Source organism: Lolium perenne, chromosome 7 (assembly GCF_019359855.2).
Source record: "Lolium perenne isolate Kyuss_39 chromosome 7, Kyuss_2.0, whole genome shotgun sequence".
NCBI classification, from domain to species: domain Eukaryota; kingdom Viridiplantae; phylum Streptophyta; class Magnoliopsida; order Poales; family Poaceae; genus Lolium; species Lolium perenne.
Window position 1 is genome coordinate 154,864,711 of NC_067250.2, and position 22,616 is coordinate 154,887,326.

The following is a 22,616-nucleotide window of genomic DNA, read 5'->3' on the forward strand; positions in this document are numbered from 1 at the left end:
CTCAAGCGGTGGCGCCGTAGTGACGAGGAGAGCTAGGCTCGGATCCACATCATCCTTGCGATGGCCTTGGAGTTCTTCATCTTGAAGTGTGGGCGCGATAGGCATCTTGGAGACTTGTGCATTGAGCTCGTCGAAGTAGAGCTTCTTGGCGCTTGGCGTTGTGCATTGCCATGCCACATGACCCTTGGCCTTGCACACCTCACATAGGAGATTGGGACATTCCCGTGGAGGGTGGCCTTGTTGCTTGCACTTGTAGCACCGGAGTCCATAGGCATGTGATGAGGTAGGGGTCATTGTGGTGGTGGCGCAAGAGGTAGAAGTCGCCTCATGAGGAAGGTATGTGCGATGTGCACTTGCCGTCCTTGTAGTGGTGGACACCCTATCATGGTGTTTGTCGCCTTCATGTCGAGGCTCTCGTCTTCGTGCATCATCACCATGGCTTGAGTGGTGTCGTCGAAGACTCGTGGAAGATGTTGGTCGATGGCGATCATGAAGTGGCTTGTGGCGGCGAAGCTCATGTGGTGACGTATGTCGATGACGGTCCTTGCCATGCCTAGATGATGGCTCATGCGACTTGGCATATTGCTTGGGGCGCCTTGTGGAGCTTGGAGAAGAGTGTCGATGACGCTCATGATGGGGACGCTCTTGATGCTCCATATGGTGTACTTGAAGTCGACGATCTTGTGCATAAGCACTCTCATGGTGGCGCCTCGTGGAGCTCGAAGAAGTGTGTCGATGGCGATCATGTTGGGGACGCTCTTGATGATCCATATGATGGTGCCATCGTGGAGGTCCTCCATCTTCATATGTAGCTCCAATGGCCAAGTGGTGGTACTTGGGAGCATTGTCGTTGCTCCTTGTGGAGACTAGGTGAGGTTCCGCCATGGTGTCGATGTCGTAGGCGTGGCGTTGCTCCACCAAGTCGTCGATGTCGTACTCGTGGTGTTGCTCCGCCATGTCGTCGATGTTGTAGTCGTGGCGTTGCTCCACCATGTCGTCCATGCTTGAGGAGCCATTGTCGATGTAGAGCTCCTCGATGTCGATCATGTCGGTGATGCTTGCGGAGCCAAAGTCGGTGTAGAGCTCCTCGATGTCGGTCATGTTGGCGATGCTCGCGGAGCCATGGTCGGTGTCGAGCTCCACATGTTCCTCCACATCCGCGGTGCTTGAGGAGGTGTTCTCCTCGGAGTGCTCCGTGTACTCCTCCGTATCCTCATCTTCGCTATCCATGTTAGCACGATGGTATGTATATGGTGTATGTTAGTGGAAGAACACTACCTCGCAATCTTACCGTGGTATGATAAGATCGGGGCGATCCAACAAGCCGAGGTCAAAACACAATTGTATCGGGCACTCACACAAAAGCACACGCAAAAGCTAGCAAATATGGTGTTAGGTGAGTGTGGTGGAAAGCCAAAAGACGAAATCCGAAATCAAGTATGTTGTCAAGAGTGGGTGAAATCCAAAAAATTCAAATGTCAAAGCGATGATCACTATAAACACGGAAAAGATGTGGAACGCACACACGAGATGAACGGGGTTAGTGCGACCAAGGAATGAGCGGAAAAGTGTAAGAAGCCCTTAAGCAAGGGTGCTCGGTGTCACACTAACACAAGAAGAGATCAAAGCTTCGGTTGCAAAGGAAGAGACAACAAGATTCACACGTGGCCTCTCTTCTCTTATCTCTCTTTTGCTTAAAAGCTTATGACTCTTTTGTGTATGGTGGCACTTGACACTCTTTTGTATCTTTGGTGGCACGTGGACACTTTTGTGTATATGGGCGTATGGATGTATGGATGTATGGATGTATGGTGCTACTCGCACTCTTTTTGTGTTTTTGGGGCTTTTTCACGCACTATGTTAGCGTTAGCCTCCCTCTTGCTATCTTGCCACACGAGTGTTTGCTTGGGTGCCTTACTCAACGCGACACACACACCTCACAATGCGGGGCCACGTGCAATGTCTCGCAACACTAGATAAGCAATGCTCGATGGGATAGATCGCAAAAGAAGAGGGGTTACAAGGTGGGGTGCAAGTTATACCTAGATGTTAGGCGGTGATGAACACACAACTTGCGATGAAGGTGGTGGTGTCAAGAGTACGGTTGCAAGTCCGGGGTGCCGAGGATGTCGTCGCTTGCTTCGGAGCTGCGGGTTAGTTTCACAAACAAGGCACTCAAACCGGAACAAGCAAACACAAGTTAGCGGAAGAAAACGGTCAAAGTAGCTTGGCGGTGGTGGTGGTGGTATGCCGGTGGTGGTGGTGTCGATGCCCTTGCGGTTGCGGCGGAGGTTATGGAGCCGCGGTGATGTTTCCCGGTGGTTTGGGGAGGGTGGCGGTGCTTGCCGGCGGCGGAGAGGGTGGCGGTGGTTGGCGGAGGTGGTGGTGTAGGTGGCGTCCGGTTGGCGCCCGGTTGACCAGGCCCTGGACCGGCCTGTCCGGTCTACAGCCCGGTTGACCGGGTTCTGGCCCGGTTTGCGCCTCGGCTGGCGCCGTCCGGCGCCCCGGTCTGCCGCCCGCTGACCGCCCCGTGCTGTGCTGTCCGGCCATCGTCGGTTGGCGCCTTGGTCGACCGGATTTCGCGGGGCGCAGATTTTCTCTCTCCTGTTCTTGAGCGAAAACCAAGCCAAATCGACCAAAACGAAGGGAGATGATGGAATTGGGGGCTAAAAGTTGGGGAGATAGTAGATCAAGCACTCCAACACCAAATCCATGGATCAAAACCACTCAAAACGCAACCAAATCACAGATCGGTCAAGAGGCAATTTAGGGCTATTTTTTGGGGATTTTTTGGGAAAATTTTTAGAGAGCAAATCCGGTGGGAGGAGGGTCAAATCCACGGAAACCAAAGGCTGCTGATACCATATGATGAGGTCTAAGACCCCGTGTGTGGCCCGATCTCGCGGTTGACCCGAAATCCAAAGGGGAAGGAGAGGGAGAGCACGAAGAACACGATGAACACGAAGAACACGAGGAACTCACGCACGCACACCTACCCGATACAACCGATTACTTACCCCCGTGGCTCGATGGACCACGCCGATAGAATCTCCTACGGAAGAGACCGCGGTAGAATTCCGAGGAGAGAGACCGGTGTTGGAGAAGGAGATCGGAGAGGGAGAGAGAGTGCTCGCACTAGAATCTCACTCACAGATCTAGATCAACAACAAGGGTTGCCTTGATTACAGAGGGATGAAACCCTAGGGAGACAAAGCTCATATCCATGTTTAAGCTATCATCTTGTCTAAGGGGGAAAGGAGGGGTCCTAGGTGCTTATATAGAGGTACAAGCCAGCTTGGGCCGAAAAGGTACGCAAGTGGATAACTTAGGCAGCTTGGGGAGTCATTTCCGTCGGATCCGGTTTGGGGCCGGTCAGACCGGGCCTGGGACCGGGTGGTCCGGTCCTGGGGCCGGTCGACCGGGCGGCAACCGGACAGTCCGGTCGTGGGGCCGGTCCAACCGGGTTCTGGGCCGGCCAGCCTTCTTCTCCTCTTTCCTCCTTCTTCTTCTTCTTCTCTTCTTCTTCTCTCTTCCTTGCACCATGATGAATGGCTCCTCTTCCCTTCCCTCGCTTACGTGCACCATGGGTGTTCCTCCTCTCCGGTCCTCGATGACTCTTGTACCTAATGACATATAACATGTCGACATGAGGTAGCATTCCATTCAAGGTATCTACGAGGTCGAGTATCGAGAGGAAGGAGTTCACCTTGTCGCGTGTAGCGTGGGTGAGGGTTGAAGGTCCACTTGGGGGACTCTTTGGCCATGGTGTAGCGTCGACGATAGGCGGGGTTGCACTTGATGGTCTTGGTGTAGTGACGTCGGTGACCGGGGCTACATCAATAACATTCAACCTCTTCCGGTAAGCATGGAGGACAATCAAATAGTGTAAGAGATAAAGAGTTACTCTCATTAGAAGGTTGGCATGGGTAGCTAATCCATTCTCCCTCCTTTTGTTCGTCACTCTCCTCTTCTTTTTCATCCAATGAGCTTTCAGGTTCATCAATTTCCTCCTCTTTTTCATCCAATGAGCTTTCAGGTTCATCAATTTCTGCTTCCACCGGTTCCTGCAAATTGTGAGTGCATTCTTGTGCATTAATGTGTCTCTCTTTATAATCAAGGATATAAGGATTCCTACTATAGCATTCTATGCAAGAATTAAGGATAGTAGAGACATAATCTTTTAGGTCCTTACAAATAGCACAAGTTTCATAATTCTCAACGATGAAGGATTCTATCTCGGAGGCTCCCATAAATAAGACAAATTGTTCTACCTCTTCGAACCCATAATGAATATAGCAATTCCGATTATAGCTTTTAATTAAAAATTCCTCACTAAAGCCACATTGAAATTTAAGATGTTTAGTATCCTGTTGAGAGCAACAGTTTATATCATGGCGTCTAAGCAAGATTCTAGCCATTGTATTCAATTTTTCTATCATAGCACTCATTATTTTACCAGTTCTTGATTCTCTATAATTATTATAACATTCTATAAGCTCCAAGTAGGTTGTTGGTTCTCCCATAACAGCATTTTTTAATTTTTCGAATTTTCAAATTTTTATGGATTTTTGGGTATATGAGAAAATAAAACAAGACAAAAAGAAACTAAGCAAAGTAATACTAGACAGAAATAAACTAAGCACAAATAAACTAGACAAAAGTAAACTAAGCAAAACAAAATAAAACAAAATAAAAATAGAGAGAGAGGTAGAGTGTACTCCCCAGGTGAACTTATGAGTAGAGCTATGCCTCCCTGGCAACGGCGCCAGAAAACGGTCTTGATAACCCACAAGTATAGGGGATCGCAGCAGTCTTCGAGGGAAGTAAAACCCAAATTTATTGATTCGACACAAGGGGAGGTAAAGAATACTTATAAGCCTTAACAACGGAGTTGTCAATTCAGCTGCACCTGGAAAAGCACTAGTAACAGGGGTGATGTGAAAGTAGCAGTAATATGAGAGCAATAGTAATAGTAACACAAAGAATAATAGCAATATGAGAGCAATGGCACCAGAAAATAGTTGATACTACTTCCAATGACATGTAGAACAAGTATATGATGATGAGAGATGGACCGGGGTTCCCAGCGATCTACACTAGTGGTAACTCTCCAATAAGTGACAAGTGTTGGGTGAACAAATTACAGTTGGGCAATTGATAGGAATCAAAGCATTAAGACAGAACATCCAGATTATTAATTATGTAGGCATGTTTTCCATATATAGTCGTACGTGCTCGCAATGAGAAACTTGCACAACATCTTTTGTCCTACCAGCCGGTGGCAGCCGGGCCTCAAGGGAAACTACTGGATATTAAGGTACTCCTTTTAATAGAGCACCGGAGCAAAGCATTAACACTCCGTGAAAACATGTGTCCCTCACATCACCGCCATCCCCTCCGGTTGTCCCGATTTCTGTCACTTCGGGGCCATTGGTTCCGGACAGTGACATGTGCATACAACTTGTAGATACAATCTAAGCAATAATATAGAGCTCAAATCTAAGATCATGCCACTCGGGCCCTAATGACAAGCATTAAGAATAACAAGATTGCAGCAACAATAACTTCACAAACTTTATAGATAGACTAATCATAATGTATCATCCATCGGATCCCAACAAACACAACACCGATTACATCAGATGAATCTCAATCATGTAAAGCAGCTCATGAGATCATTGTATTGAAGTACATGGAGGAGAGAATACCAACTAGCTACTGCTAGAACCCGTAGTCCATGGGGGAACTACTCACGGAGCATGATGGAGGCGGTGGCGTTGATGGAGATGGCTTCCGGGGGCACTTCCCCGTCCCGGCAGGGTGCCGGAACAGAGAGTTCTGTCCCCCGAATTGGAGTTTCGCGATGGTGGCGGCGCCCCTGGAGTCTTTCTGGAGTTTCGTCAATTCGTACTGTGTTTTTAGGTCGAAAGGGGTTTTATAGGCGAAGAGGCGGCGCAGGAGGGTACCTGGGGGCTCCTCACCATAGGCTGGCGCGGGCCCAGGCCAGGCCGCGCCGCCTTATGGTGTGGTGGCCCTCTGGCCCCTCTCCGACTCTTCTTCGGTGTTCTGGAGCCTTCCGGGAAAAATAGGAGGTTTGGCGTTGATTTCGTCCAATTCCGAGAATATTGCCCGAACAGCCTTTCTGGAACCAAAAATGCAGAAAATAGGAACTGGCACTGTGGCATCTCGTTAATAGGTTAGTTCCGGAAAACGCATGAAATCATCATAAAGTGCAAGCAAAACATGCAAGTATTATCATAAAACAAGCATGGAACGACAGAAATTATGGATACGTCGGGGACGTATCAACGCGGCATAGAGGTACCCCTTTGTGACACTTGGTTAAAACATGTGCATTGCGATAATCCCGGTAATCCAAGCTAATTAGGACAAGGTGCGGGCACTATTAGTATACTATGCATGAGGCTTGCAACTTGTAAGATATAATTTACATAACACATATGCTATATTACTACCGTTGACAAAATTGTTTCTTGTTTTCAAAAATCAAAGCTCTAGCACAAATATAGCAATCGATGCTTTCCTCTTTGAAGGACCTTTCTTTTACTTTTATTGTTGAGTCAGTTCACCTATCTCTCTCCACCTCAAGAAGCAAACACTTGTGTGAACTGTGCATTGATTCCTACATACTTGCATATTGCACTTGTTATATTAATTTACATTGACAATATCCATGAGATATACATGTTATAAGTTGAAAGCAACCGCTGAAACTTCATCTTCCTTTGTGTTGCTTCAATACCTCTACTTTGAATTATTGCTTTATGAGTTAACTCTTATGCAAGACTTATTGATGCTTGTCTTGAAGTACTATTCATGAAAAGTCTTTGCTATATGATTCATTTGTTTACTCATGTCATTTACATTGCTTTGATCGCTGCATTCATTACATATGCTTACAATAGTATGATCAAGGTTATGATGGCATGTCACTCCAGAAATTATCTTTGTTATCGTTTACCTGCTCGAGACGAGCAGAAACTAAGCTTGGGGATGCTGGTACGTCTCCGACGTATCGATAATTTCTTATGTTCCATGCCACATTATTGATGATATCTACATGTTTTATGCATACTTTATGTCATATTTATGCATTTTCTGGAACTAACCTATTAACGAGATGCCGAAGAGCCGATTCTTTGTTTTCTGCTGTTTTTGGTTTCAGAAATCCTAGTAAGGAAATATTCTCGGAATTGGACGAAATCAACGCCCAGGGGCCTATTTTCACACGAAGCTTCCAGAAGACTGAAGAGTCAACGAAGTGGGGCCACGGGGTGGCCAGACGATAGGGCGGCGTGGCCCAGGTCTGGCCGCGCGGCCCTGTCATCTGGGCCCCTCGTGTGGCCCCCTGACCTGCCCTTCCGCCTACAAATAGCCTTCGTCGCGAAACCCCCAGTACCGAGAACCACGATACGGAAAACCTTCCAGAGATGCCGCCGCCGCGAATCCCATCTCGGGGGATTCAGGAAATCGCCTTCGGCACCCTGCCGGAGAGGGGATTCATCTCCCGGAGGACTCTACACCGCCATGGTCGCCTCCGGAGTGATGAGTGAGTAGTTCACCCCTGGACTATGGGTCCATAGCAGTAGCTAGATGGTTGTCTTCTCCTCATTATGCTTCATTGTCGGATCTTGTGAGCTGCCGAACATGATCAAGATCATCTATCTGTAATGCTATATGTTGTGTTTGTTGGGATCCGATGAATAGAGAATACTATGTTATGTTGATTATCAATTTATATCTATGTGTTGTTTATGATCTTGCATGCTCTCCGTTATTTGTAGAGGCTCTGGCCAAGTTGATGCTAGTAACTCCAAGAGGGAGTATTTAAGCTCGATAGTGGGTTCATGTCTCCATGAATCTGGGGGAGTGACAGAAACCTCTAAGGTTATGGATGTACTGTTGCCACTAGGGATAAAATATTGATGCTATGTCCGAGGATGTAGTTATTGATTACATTACGCACCATACTTAATGCAATTGTCTGTTGTTTTCAACTTAATACTGGAAGGGGTTCGGATGATAACCTGAAGGTGGACTTTTTAGGCATAGATGCATGCTGGATAGCGGTCTATGTACTTTGTTGTAATGCCCAATTAAATCTCACAATACTCATCATATCATGTATGTGCATGGTCATGCCCTCTCTATTTGTCAATTGCCCAACTGTAATTTTTTCACCCAACATGCTATTTATCTTATGGGAGAGACACCTCTAGTGAACTGTGGACCCCGGTCCTATTCTTTACATCTGAAATACAATCTACTGCAATTGTTCTACTGTTCTCTGCAAAAAATCATCATCCACACTATACATCTAATCCTTTGTTACAGCAAGCCGGTGAGATTGACAACCTCACTGTTTCGTTGGGGCAAAGTACTTTGGTTGTGTTGTGCAGGTTCCACGTTGGCACCGGAATCCCTGGTGTTGCGCCGCACTACATCTCGCCGCCATCAACCTTCAACGTGCTTCTTGGCTCCTACTGGTTCGATAAACCTTGGTTTCATACTGAGGGAAAACTTGCCGCTGTACGCATCACACATTCCTCTTGGGGTTCCCAACGGACGCGTGCTGTACGCGTATCACAGGCCACTAAACATGCATCAACTATGAGCAAAGAAGTTGATGTGCGACCTAGGTGACTGTGCGGACCCCACATGTTAACCAAAGAAACAAACATGTCAATACGGAACTAATGTACATACGACCCCTCCTCTCTGAGCTGTGTACGATTGAGCATCTGGAGGTGTGCTGCCACCTGCTTCCTCACACGTTGGGTTTGATCTTGTGTTGCGTACACGGATCGAACTGAAATTGTCGTGTGCATAGCAAGGTTCATGTCAATAAGGCTGAGTGCCTGAGTTTGGCATCTAAGTCTAGGAAACAAATACTTTTGGGTTCCAACGGCCATCTACATGGTATTTGCTATAGGCCTACTTGCTCAGGCTGTCGAAGCCCAATAACTAGAAATGGGTTTTTCTGCTCATGCAATTTCGGCCCTTTTCTAATGAACCATAGATCCTATGATGGCAAAAAACAAAAACACGGAGATTCTGCATAAAAGTTGTTTTTATTTATTTAGAATTATCCGGTTGCAATTTTTGAAACTGCTCATGGCCAATATGAAAATCCTTGATCGCTCCATACCCACACGGATCACGGTATTTTTAAAAAATTCATAAAGTGGATTTGAAATTTAAAACATATCCTAATAATTCCATGATTTATTCTATTAACTTGCAAGATCTTGGAGCGAAAGAGCTTGTATTAGACTGCAAAAATAATACAGAAAAACCTGTCATTAACAAGAAATGAAGGTTTATTGTCCAAAGAGGATGCCATGTGGGACCCATGAGCCAGCATCGTCCTCAACATTTCAAAGGTGGTAGGAGATCCAAAAAAAGGCAAGTATCTCGAAAATAGGGGTCAAAAATAAATCATAGAAAGGAATCATTTATAGTTCAGAGTGGCTGACATGTGGGATAGATCTGCCACAAAGATCCTCATCATTTCCAAGCTCAGTAGAGGATCAAAAGAAAAAAAGGCAAATAGCCGTAAATTAGGGGTCGAAAGTAAATCCAACAAAGGAAACTTTTATTATTCATAGAAGAAGACATGTGGGACCGACCTGCCAAAGATCGTCCTCATTGTTTTAAAGGCCCTGTGGGATCAAAAGAAAAAGGCAAATAGCCAGAAATTAGGGGTAAAAAATAAATCCAACAAAGGAAAGGTTTATTGTTCATAGAGGCTGACCTGTGGGACCCATGAGCCAGCAGCCTACTCAATTTCAAAGGCGGCATAGGATCGAAAGAAAAAGGCAAGTGACCAAAAATCAGCGGGGGAAAATCCAAGAAAAGAAACTTTATTGTACATAGAAGATGACATGTGGGTCCCATGAGCCAGCACCTTACTCCACGTTTCAGAGGCGGCATGAGATCGAAAGAAAAAGGAAAGTGACCGAATATCAGGAGCAAAAAATAATCCAAGAAAAGAAACTTTTAATGTACATAGAGGATGACATATGGGTCCCATGTTGTAGCAAATGTCCGAACGTTTCAAAGATGGCATGAGATCGAAAGAAAAAGGCAAGTGACCAAATATCAGAGCCAAAAATAATCCAAGAACAGAAACTTTCATTGTACATAGAGGATGACATATGGGTCCCATGTTGTAGCAAATGTCCGAACGTTTCAAAGACGGCATGAGAACGAAAGAAAAATGCAAGTGACCAAATATCAGAGCCAAAAATAATCCAAGAAAAGAAAATTTATTGTACATAGTTAATGACATGCGGGTCCCATGAGCCAGCCTTACTCAACGTTTGAGAGGCGGCATGAGATTGAAAGAAAAAGGCAAGTCACCAAATATCAGAGCCAAAAATAATCCAAAAAAAGAAACTTTTATTGTACATGAGTATGACATGCGGGTCCCATTAGGAAGCAAGATCCTCAACGTTTCCAAGGCGGCATGGGATCAAAAGAAAAAGGAAATAGCCAAAAATCAGAGGGTGAAAAAATCGAAGAAAAGAAACTTTTATTGTTCATAGTGGATGACATGTGGGACCCATGAGGCAAGAAAGATCCTCAACGTTTCCAAGGCAAAGCAGGGATCGAAAGAAAAAAGGAAATAGCCAAAAATCAGAGGGTGAAAATAATCCAAGAAAAGAAACTTTTATTTTACATTGAGGATGACATGTGGGTCCTATTTTGTAAAGCAGCGGTCTCAACGTTTCAAATACGGCTTGAGAGTTGAGATCAAAAGAAAAAGAAAGTAGCCACGAAAAGAAAGTTGATTGTACATAGAGGATGACATGCGGGTCCCATTTTGCAGCAGCCTTACTCGACGTTTCCAAGGCGGCAGGGATCAAAAGAAAAAGGAAATAGCAAAAAATCAGAGGGTGAAAAAAACCCAAGAAAATGAACTTTTATAGTACATAGAGGATGACATGCGGGTCCCATGAGCCTGCAGGTTCCTCAACGTTTCAAACATGGCATGAGATCGAAAGAAAAAAGACAAGTGACCAAATATCAGGGGCCAAAAATAATAATCCAAGAAAAGTAATTTTTATTGTACATAGAGGATGACATGTGGGTCCCATTTTGCAAGAATGGTCCGAACGTTTCAAAGACGACATGAGATCAAAAGAAAAATGCAAGTGACCAAATATCGAGCCAAAAATAATCCAAGATTTTTTTATTGTACATAGAGGATGACATGCGGGTCCTATTTTGCAAAGCTGCTCTCAACGTTTCCAAAAAAGGAAGTAGCCAGAAATCATGGGCTCAAAAAAAACCCAAGAAAAGAAAGATTTCAATTGGGCTGCATCTGGCCGTCTGGGCTTTCGAACTATCCTGCTGGACGCTTTTGGACTCGTACAATTTGAGCCCACTCCAAAACAGTAAAGTCCTATGCTTCGCGAAAACAAAAAACAAGGAGATTCAACATATAAGTTTGTTTATTTAAAAGTAAAGATTTATTTTTTTCCATTTGCAATAGCTCAGAGTGAAATACACTGTTTATTGTCTGCAAAATAATCAAGATATCACATGTTTCTTGTACGGGGAGGCTGACATCGGGTACCCATGAGCCGCCAGCTGCCGTCAACGTTTTTAAAGACGGCAGAGGATCGGAAAAAAAATCAGTTGGTAAAAAATCCAAAAAAAGAAACATTTATCGTTCTGAGAGGATGACATGCGGGACCCATGAGGTAGCAGCATTCTCAATGTTTCCAAGGCGACACAGGATTTTAAAAAAGGCGAAATAGCCAGAAATTAGAGGTCAAAATAACTCCAAGAAAGGAAAGGTTTATTGTTCATAGAGGCTGACATGTGGGACCCATGAGCCAGCAGAATCCTCAACGTTTCAAAGGTGGCAGGGGATCAAAAGAAAAAGGAAGTAGCCAAAAATTAGGGGTAAAAAATAATTCCAAGAAAGGAAACTTTTATAGTTCGTAGATGATGACATGCGGGACCCATGAGCCACAGCCTTACTCAACGTTTCAAAGGCGGCATGAGATCGAAAGCAAAAGGCAAGTGACAAAATATTAGGAGCCAAAGATAATCCAAGAAAAGAAACTTTATTGTGCATAGAGGATGACATGCGGGTCCCATTTAGCAGCAGCGGTCTCAACGTTTCAAATGCGGCTTGAGATCAAAAGAAAAAAAAGTTGATTGTACATAGAGGATGACATGCGGGTCCCATGAGTCAGCAGCTTACTCAACGTTTCCAAGGCGGTAGGGGATCAAAAGAAAAAGGCAAGTGACCAAAAATGAGGGTGAAAAATTATCCCACCAAACCAAATTTTATTGTACATTCAGAATTGCATGCGGGTCCCATTTTGGCAGCAGAATGTCCCAACGTTTCAAATGCGGCTTGAGATCAAAAGAAAAAGAAAGTAGCCAGAAATTAGGGGGTAAAAAAAACTCCAAGAAAAGAAAGTTGATGGACATAGAGGATGACATGCGGGTCCCATGAGCCAGCAGATTAGTCAACGTTTCCAAGGCGGCAGGGGATCAAAAGAAAAAAGAAATAGCCAAAAATCAGAGGGTGAAAAAAATCCAAGAAAAGAAATTTTATAGTACATAGAGGATGACATGCGGGACCCATTTTGCAGCAGCTGTCCAAACGTTTCAAATGCGGCTTGAGATCAAAAGAAAAAGAAAGTAGCTAGAAATTAGGGGGTAAAAAAAACTCCAAGAAAGGAAAGCTTTATCGTTCATACAGGCTGACATGTGGGACCTATGAAGCAGAAGAGTCCTCAACTTTCAAAGGCGGCAGGGGATCAAAAGAAATAGGAAATAGCCAAAAATCAGAGGGTGAAAAAAAACCAAGAAAATGAACTTTTGTAGTACATAGAGGATGACATGCGGGTCCCATGAGCCAGCAGGTTCCTCAACGTTTCAAACGTGGCATGAGATCGAAAGAAATAGGCAAGTGACCAAATATTAGGATCCAAAAATAATTCAAAAAAAGAAACTTGATTGTACATAGAGAATGACATGCGGGTCCCATTTAAGGAGCAGCGGTATCACCGTTTGAGAGGCGGCAGGGGATCGAAAGAAAAAGTCAAGTGACCAAATATGAGGTGCCAAAAAAAATCCAAGAAAAGAAAGTTTTATTGTACATAGAGGATGACATGCGGGTCCCATGAGCCTGCAGGTTCCTCAACGTTTCAAACGTGGCATGAGATCGCAAGAAAAAGGCAAGTGACCAAATATCAGGAGCCATGTGAGAAACTTTTAATGTTCATAGAGGATGACATGTGGGACCGACCTGCCAACAGCGTCCTCAACGTTTCAAAGGGGGCAGGAGATCAAAAGAAAAAGGCAAATAGCCAGAAATTAGGGGTCAAAAATAACTCCAAGAAAGAAAACTTTTATTGTTCGTAGAGGATGACATGCGGGACCCATGAGCCAGCAGCTTACTCAACGTTTCAAAGGCGGCATGAGATCGAAAGAAAAAGGCAAGTGACAAAATATCAGTATCCAAAGATAATCAAATAAAAGAAACTTTATTTTACATATAGGATGACATGCGGGTCCCATTTAGCAGCAGCGGTCTCAACGTTTCAAATGCGTCTTGAGATCAAAAGAAAAAGAAAGTTGATTGTACATAGAGGATGACATGCGGGTCCCATGAGTCAGCAGCTTACCCAACGTTTCCAAGGCATCAGGGGATCAAAAGAAAAAGGAAATAGCCAAAAATCAGAGGGTGAAAAAAAATAAAGAAAATAAACTTTTATAGCACATAGAGGATGACATGCGGGTCCCATGAGCCAGAAGGTTCCTCAACGTTTCAAATGTGGCATGAGATCGAAAGAAAAAGGCAAGTGACCAAATATCAGGATCCAAAAATAATTCAAGAGAAGAAACTTGATTGTACATAGAGGATGACATGCGGGTCCCATTTAGCAGCAGCGGTATCACCGTTTGAGAGGCTGCACGGGATCGAAAGAAAAAGGCAAGTGACCAAATATCAGGAGCCAAAAAAAATCCAAGAAAAGAAAGTTTTATAGTACATAGAGGATGACATGCGGGTCCCATTTTGCAGCAGTGGTCTCAACGTTTCCAAGGCGGCACATAACCAAAAGAAAATGAAGTAGCCGTAAATCGGGGTGAAAAAATCCAAGAAGAAAGATTTCAATTGGGCTGCATCTGGACATCTTGGCCTTCGAACTATCCTGCTTGGCCTTTTGACTCGTACAATTTCAGCCCACTCCAAAACAGGAAAGTTCGGAATTTTCTAAAAAAAACAGGAAAGTCCTATGCTTCACAAAAACAAAACAAAACAAGGCGATTCAACATATAAGTTTGTTTATGTAAAAATAAAGATTTATTTTATCCGTTTGAAATAGCTCAGAGCGCAATACATTGTTTATTGTCTGCAAAATAATCAAGATATCACATGTTTGTTGTACGGGGAGGCTGACATCGGGGACCCATGAGCCAAAGAGCTGTCGTCAACGTTTTAAAGGCGGCAGGATGGAAAGAAAAAATAAACCAAAAATCTGTTGGTAAAAAATCCAAGAAAAGAAACATTTTCGTTCTAAGAGGATGACATGCGGGACCCATGAGGTCAAAGATCCTCAGCGTTTATTGTTCATAGAGGCTGACATATGGGACCCGTGAGCCAGCAGCGTCCTCAACGTTTTAAAGGCTGCAGGAGATCGAAAGAAAAAATAAGCCAAAAATCGTTTGGTCAACAAAATCCAAGAAAAGAAAACATTTACCGTTCTGAGAGGATGACATGCGGGACCCATGAGGCAAGCAGATCCTCGGCCGATTTCAAGGCGGCAGGGATCAAAAGAAAAAAGGAAATATCCGTAAATTGATTAGGGGTTCAAAATAAATCCATCAAAGGAAACTTTTATTGTTCATAGAGGATGACATGTGGGACCGACCTGCCAACAGCTTCCTCATCGTTGCAGAGGGGGCAGGAGATCAAAAGAAAAAGGCAAATAGCCAGAAATTAGGGGTCAAAAATAACTCCAAGAAAGAAAACTTTTATTGTCGTAGAGGATGACATGCGGGACCCATGAGCCAGCAGCTTAGTCAACGTTTCAAAGGCGGCATGAGATCGAAAGAAAAAGGCAAGTGACCAAATATCAGGTGCCAAAAAAAATCCAAGAAAAGAAAGTTTTATAGTACATAGAGGATGACATGCGGGTCCCATTTAGCAGCAGCGGTCTCACCGTTTGAGAGGCGGCAGGGGATCGAAAGAAAAAGGTAAGTGACCAAATATGAGGTGCCAAAAAAAATCCAAGAAAAGAAAGTTTTATAGTACATAGAGGATGACATGCGGGACCCATTTAGCAAAGAAATGTATCACCGTTTGAGAGGCGGCAGGATCGAAAGAAAAAGGCAAGTGACCAAATTTGAGGTGCCAAAAACTCCAAGAAAAGAAAGTTGATTGCTCATAGAGGATGACATGCGGGTCCCAATTAGCAAGAGCGTGTCAACGTTTCCAAGGCGGCAAGGGATCAAAAGAAAAAGGAAGTAGCCGTAAATCGTGGGGTCAAAAAATCCAAGAATAGAAAGAATTTTGGTTTATAGAGGATGACATGCGGGAGCCATGATCCTGCATCGTAAACGGCTCGATCGGAGAGCGTTGAACGAGATGGCGCGATCGAGAAAAAAAACAATGCCAGAGAGGCTGCCATCTGGGCCCTACATCCCTCGGCGGTGCGGATTTGCATTGATTCGGCCGGCGAACCCGAGAATTCGAGATGCACCACGTCCCGGGCCACCATACGCAACGTTTTGGCCGGTTTCGTCAGGCTAGGTGGCCTCAAAAACGAGAAAAAAAACGTTTTGACATGCACAACGGACAGACCCAAAATCGTCGGCCATGGTACACCAGCAACCACGGCGCGACTTCAACTTCGTCGGCCATGGCAACTTTTCTTGTAGTGAAAGGAAAACCATGATAGAGCTCTTGAGGTGGCAAATGAACTAAAGCTAAAAATGATAAGCTTGTGTTTGTTAATGCTAAACTCCTTGAGGATTTTGAGCAACTCAAAAAGGGCTCAAGGGTTATTGAGAGTGCGCTCACCAAACTCACCGAGTCGCATGAGAAACTTAAAGCTTCTTATCTAAAAGAGCATGACAACTTGCCTTCTCCCATTGCTATTAATAATGATGCTTGTGCTACTAACTCTACTTCTTGTGAAGCATCTATCTTGAAGGATAATGTTGAGCTAAGGGCTCAACTTAAATTGCTAACTAGCAATTATGGGAAATTGGAAGAAAATCATGGAAAGCTTTCTAGCTCCTATGAGGATCTTCTAGCCTCTCATGATAGGCTAAAGTTAGCTCATGAGGCTATAATATCTAAGGCAACACCTTGTGAGCCTCATGTGGGTACTAGCACTACTACTCAAAATGTTATATTGCCATGTGCTAGTCCTAGTAATTCATCCACTCATAATATTGCTAAATATTGTGATGAATTATCTTCCTTGCCTTGTTGCTCTAACAATGAAGTTTCTACTTCCTCTAGTACTTGTGTTGTTACTAACCATGTAGAGGAAATCAAAGAGCTCAAGGCCCAAGTCTCTTGTTTGAAGAACGACTTGGTAAAGGGTCATGAAGGGAAATGCAAACTTGACAAGATGTTAAGTGTGCAACAATCCCCCAATGACAAGAGTGGACTTGGATTCAACTCCAACAACAAGATTAAGAAGGGCCAATTACAAGTCAAAGACCCGGCCAAGATTGTTTGCTTCAAGTGCAAAATTGAAGGACATCATGTTAGATCTTGCCCTTTGAAGAAGAAGCAAAAAGGGAAGCGGCCTCAAGCTCAAACTCATATTCAACCTCAAGTTGAAGAAATGCCACTTCCCAAGAAGAATCAAGCCAATGCTCCCATTGTGGAGAAATCTAGTGAGAAGGAGGAGAAGAAAAGAACTTGCTACATATGCCGTGAGAAGGGCCACATCTCCTCCTTTTGCACTATTGGTACCTCATACAACTCTATCACCATTGATGATGTTTATTCTCTTCGTAAGGATGAGGGTGGCAATGTGTTTGTCAAATTTGTTGGTGCTCAAAGTGGTGTCAAGAAAAGAACCATTTGGGTTGCCAAGCCTATTGTGACTAACCTCTTAGGACCCAACTTAGTTGGGGACCAACAATCCAAAACTTGATCAATTGGTGCTTGTTGGAGGGCATTGGAGACCTGGCTACATCATGAAGAATTAACGGATCTTCATCATTTATATTATATCAAGCCAAGTCTTTTGAATATCTTGCTACTATCATATATCCAATGTTCCTCCTTGCGGTAACATGTTCTCAACTCATTTATATTGAAAGTTACTCGCCCCTTTGCATGTGTTAGTTTTGTTCCTAACATGTGTTTGTATATGTTGTGCTTCCTAATTGTTTTGCTTGAGAAATCAAGTCTATGCATATTGGGTTGCACACCATGTATTTGTATTTGTGTTGGAGCCTCTTTGCATCTTGTTGTATCTTATATGGCTCTTATGAGCGATTATTGGACAATCCCATTTTGGGGGAGTGATATTCCTTTGGGAATTTCATGATCCTAAACAATGTGTGTACATGAGGAATATCACTTAGAATTGATATTGCGAGATTATCTAGTCGCTATGTGGTATGTCATCTTCATGAGAAATTCAAATTCTAATCTCCATTAATATCTCTAGTTGGATCTTATCTGCCTCTTGTGAAAATAAATTCCTTATCACATTATGGGGGAGTAATAAGCTTTGTGCATATTACAAGCCTAGAAAATGTGAACATTTGAGGTTGTGTCACATAGAATTGATACCGTAATTTATCTCTCTCCTATGTGGCATGTTTGCTCAAACAAAGCTCCAATTTGCTTAAATGGCTTCATTGCTATTATGTTTGTGGATCTTATTTGTGAAAGTCTTTCTTGGCATGGTTTTTCACAACGTATCCCTCAATACATTTTTGGAAAACCATGTGCTTCAAGTCATACTATTAATTGCTTTGCATGTTGGTATGAATACTATTAATTGCTTTGCATGTTGGTATGAATACTATTAATTGCATTGCATGTTGGTATGACTAAATGAAGCTATCAAGAAACTTTCTTTGCATGATGTTTAACTCTTATCTTTTACCATATGCTTTGTTCGTTGTAAATATGATCTTATGTATACTTACAAACTACCACCAGGAAATATTTCCTAATACCTCTTGTCCTAGGACAATTGGTAATCAATTATGAGGTAGATATTTATTGATCATATCTACATTGGCTCTTGTGTTTAAATTGCCTTATTTATTGCCATGAATTTGTTGTGCTTTGACTCCCATGTGTCTTCCTTGCATCTCATGGATATAATTTGTCTATTCAAACTTTCTTAGCATTTTTTTAGTAGATATAGGTAGCGTGATGATCCTAGTTTTGTGCATTTTGTATCCATATTCTAAATCCTAGATAATGCACTAATCTTGGGGGAGCTCTCATATATTTGTTATAATGCTTAATCTTCTCTTGATCATTATCAAAAATTTGGTTTTGGGAGACTTAAATTTTCTTTTTGGTACTTTGTGCCATCATAAAAAGTGTCGAGGGTTTGGTTTATTTGTTGGAACCTTGCTCTCTTGGGAGTTGGTTATCTCTTTCCTTTGTGCTTAGGCTTAATTAGCTTCTTATAATGAGATAAGTCTTTGGAGTCAATCTTGTGTTGATTTGATTCTTTGATATAATTTGGGTAACCATTGTCTCTTGATTTATTTGGTGTTTTGTCCAAATTGTATCTTCCTTTGGTCCTTGGAAGTATTGTGCATGCATATTTAATATATGTATATCTTATGGCACGTGTCACTTTCATTGATACAATATATAGGGTAAACTCCATCAAATCCTAATTTGGCTAAGATGTGCATGAAATTCAATTTCATATCTATATGCACATAGAATTGTGGAGTTTGTCCTATATGTTGTAGTGTGTCTAACTACTTCGGACCCAATTAGTTTGGGGACCATTTTGTACTTACCTTTGTGTTAGGTACAATGGATATGCATTGAATTCTTGTCTCACTCTTGCAAAGAAGTGGTGACTCAATGGTAACTTGAGGCAAGCTAGGATGGTCAACGAACATATATCTACTACATCCACACCAATGCTATCTTGGTAACAAGTATCTTCTCATGCATACTTTTCTTGTATCCAACCTTATGGTTGCATCTTGGCATGAATCTCTTGATTTGCAAATGTTGTGCTTCTTGCAAAAGTCTTAATGAAACCTCTTTATTGTGAATGTGAGTAATTTGAGATGAGTTCATTTGTTGGGAAGTATTTTAAATCATGCTCATGATTCATCCATCCCAACTATGCCTATCTAGCAATTTTATTGCATATCAATTCCTCAAGGCTCTCACATGTGCAATATAGATGAAAGTGCAAATTTAGTTACTTCTTTTGGTATCCTCGTTTGTGATACTTGTTGCATTTCTCAAATGCATCCCAACTATCTTCTATCCCTTGTTGATATTTGTGATGTATTTTAGTTGTTTGTGGTTGAAGTTCATGAATGTACAATAAGATAAAATTGAGCCTTTGGCCATGCTATTAAGAAAAAATTCTTATTGGTATGTTGCATGACTTCGTTTTGGATATCATACTATATTTCTTGCATATCTATTTTGTGTGTGCATGTTTCTTTGTGAATAAATATCTTTGTGATATTGCCCACTTAGAGAAACTTATACACATCAGAGATGATACATCTCCTTTTGATATCTTATTTATTTATTGCGTATTGATTGGTCATGCTAAGCAATATAATTCATTGAAGACTATGATGATGCTTTTTGCTCATCCATATAATAGTCTTATAAGATGCGTTGTCATGCCTTTCACATATTCTCTTGGTTGAGCCTATTATTATGGTGCATGTTACTTGTTGCTCAACCATTTGTTTATTGCAAGTGTTAAGATTAATTTTCTATCTATGATCTATTGAAAATGTTTGTGTTTTAAATGGTAATGAGGAAGTAAGGATTCCATGTTATGCATATTGTATTCAAATGGAACATTTTATTTTATGCATGTACCTTGGTGAGCTTCCTCATTTTATTAAAGGCACTATTTTGTGGTGATCATTAGAGTTTGATTCACTTAGTATCTTTTGTTTTGAATGATATTGTGGGAGTGATGATTCCATGTTTGTGCACTTTATACTCAAATGCAAATTGTCTAGTTTTGTGCACAAACCTTGGGGAGCTTCCTCATATTATTTAGAGCAATATTCTTGATCTTATCATGATATCTATCTTTCTTTTGGTATCTTCTTTGTGGTTCATTTGGTTGCTTGCTTCATTTGTTGAAGCTTCTTGACTTTGTTACCTTTTTGCAATCTTTGATCCTATCTATAGTGTGATTCCTTCCGAATATTCGTCATTGGAATTTGATTCCACTCAAATTATGAGAAATGCACACGCTATGGAGGAACTCTCACTATATTGGCTTTCTAAATTTTTCACCCATTTCGGCAATTGGTGCCAATGGGGGAGAAGTTTGGAGGGTTTAAGGGAATTTGGTTATGTCTTTGCTTTGTGCTTAAGCATGAGCCTTTATTGCATTGCATCTTGTTGCTTTGCATAGTTGAATATTTAGAGGAAACTCCACTAGGCTTTGAATGCCAATATATGCAATGAAAGTCAAGATCATTCACACATGCATATATTATGGGGGAGTTTGATCTATATATTCAACTTGTTTGTTACTTAAATTCCTTATATAAACCCTCTCAAAGAGATTGTCATCAATTACCAAAATGGGGGAGATTGAAAGTGCATGGAGCCCCCATGTGTGGTTTTGGTAATTAATGACAATCCCTATGGACTAATGTTTGCATTAAGTTATATTTGTAGGTGTTATCCATAGGCAATGCTTGAACCATATGTTGGCTTCAAGGTTGCAATAAGAAGAAATTGATGAAGGATATCAAGTGTCAAGTATGTGTTGAAGATGAAGATGAAGTGAGCCCTCAAGTTACTTCAAGACATAAACATAATGAAGTGCAAGTTCAAGATGAGCCATCTCGAAGAGATCCTTTGCTTGACTCTTTCCATCCATATGGTGATCATGGATATGTGAAGATGCGCCGAAGAAGAAGCTCTCCCATGGTGGATTATGGGGGAGCAATCCACAAGACTTCATCAAGCAAGCACAATCAAGAAAGGCGTTCCATCTTGTTGAGGTCAAGATTGTCATCATCGAGCTCAAGTGGAATGCGCAAGTATAAGGTTTGCTCTTGATAGGGTTTCTTTCTCACCGGTCTCATAGTGTAGTTGGAGACCGGTTTATAGTTTAGTTGCCGTACTATCAAGAGGGCTCTCGAGTGAGTAACTCTATCGTATCGTTCGGAGGGAGCTCAAACCTTTGCATCCTTGCATCATCTTTCTTGGTTGTTATTTGGATCTTATCCATGTGATGTTTTAGAGCTTGTGCTTATTCTCATGACAAGCTCTAGTTCATCAAAAATGGATTTCGCATAGATCACTTGTTGCATTTTCGAGTTTGGTTCATCATCATATTTCTTGGTTGTTATTTGGATCTTATCCATGTGATGTTTTAGATCTTGTGCTTACTTCCATAGCAAGCTCTAGTTCATCGAAAACGGATTCCGCATGAATCACTTGTTGCGTTTTCAATATTGGAGTTTTTCTCGGTTTCTCGTATTGAGAGGTTTCACTCTAAAATACATAGAAAAACCTACCCCACTTGTTCTTAAGCTTTTCACTGTTTATGGGGTAGCTCTTGTCATCCCCTTTACAACAAAATTGGTTTCACCTAAATCCGAGTTTCCTAACTCAACTTGTTGCATTTTTGAGGTTGGAGGTTTTACCGGTATGTCTTTTTTAGATAGTTCACACCTTTCGTCTTTTATTTCTATCCTACCTTACTGGACTATGACGGTTCCCTGCATTATCTTGTAGAGCTTGTTACTAGCTTATAAACGAGCCCAAGATCATCAAAATCGGAGTCCGGATGCAAAAGTTCTTGAGGTTTTCGTATCGGGTGTTTGGGAAAAAACGGGGGGCCGAAACTGCCGCCGGGAGCACGCCGGCACTGCCGGTGTCACAAGGCCGGCACTGCCGGCCACCCTGGCACTGCCGGTGAAACTAGGCCGGCACTGCCGGCCTGTCGCGATTTTTGCCCCAACGGGAAGAAATCTGAGACCCCTATTTAAGGCCTTCTTCCTCCTCTTTCTCCCCACTTCTTCTTCCTCCTTTTGCTCTCCACCATTGTTGACATTGAGAGCTTTCCATATCCCTCTACTCCTCCAATGATTCTTGAATTCATTTGAGGGAAAAGGAAGAGGAGATCTAGATCTACAATTCTACCAATCAAATTCATCTCTTTGTGAGTGGAACTCTCTAGATCTTGATCTTGGCGTTCTTTGTGAATTCCTTTGTTCTTCCTCTCTTATTCCCCCAATAGCTTTTGTAGCTTTGTTGGAATTTGAGAGAGAAGGACTTGAGCATCTTTGTGGTGTTCTTGCCATTGCATTTGGTGCATCGGTTTGAGTTCTCCACGGTGATTCGTGGTGGTGAAAGCAAGAAGGTTGTTACTCTTGGGTTCTTGGAACCC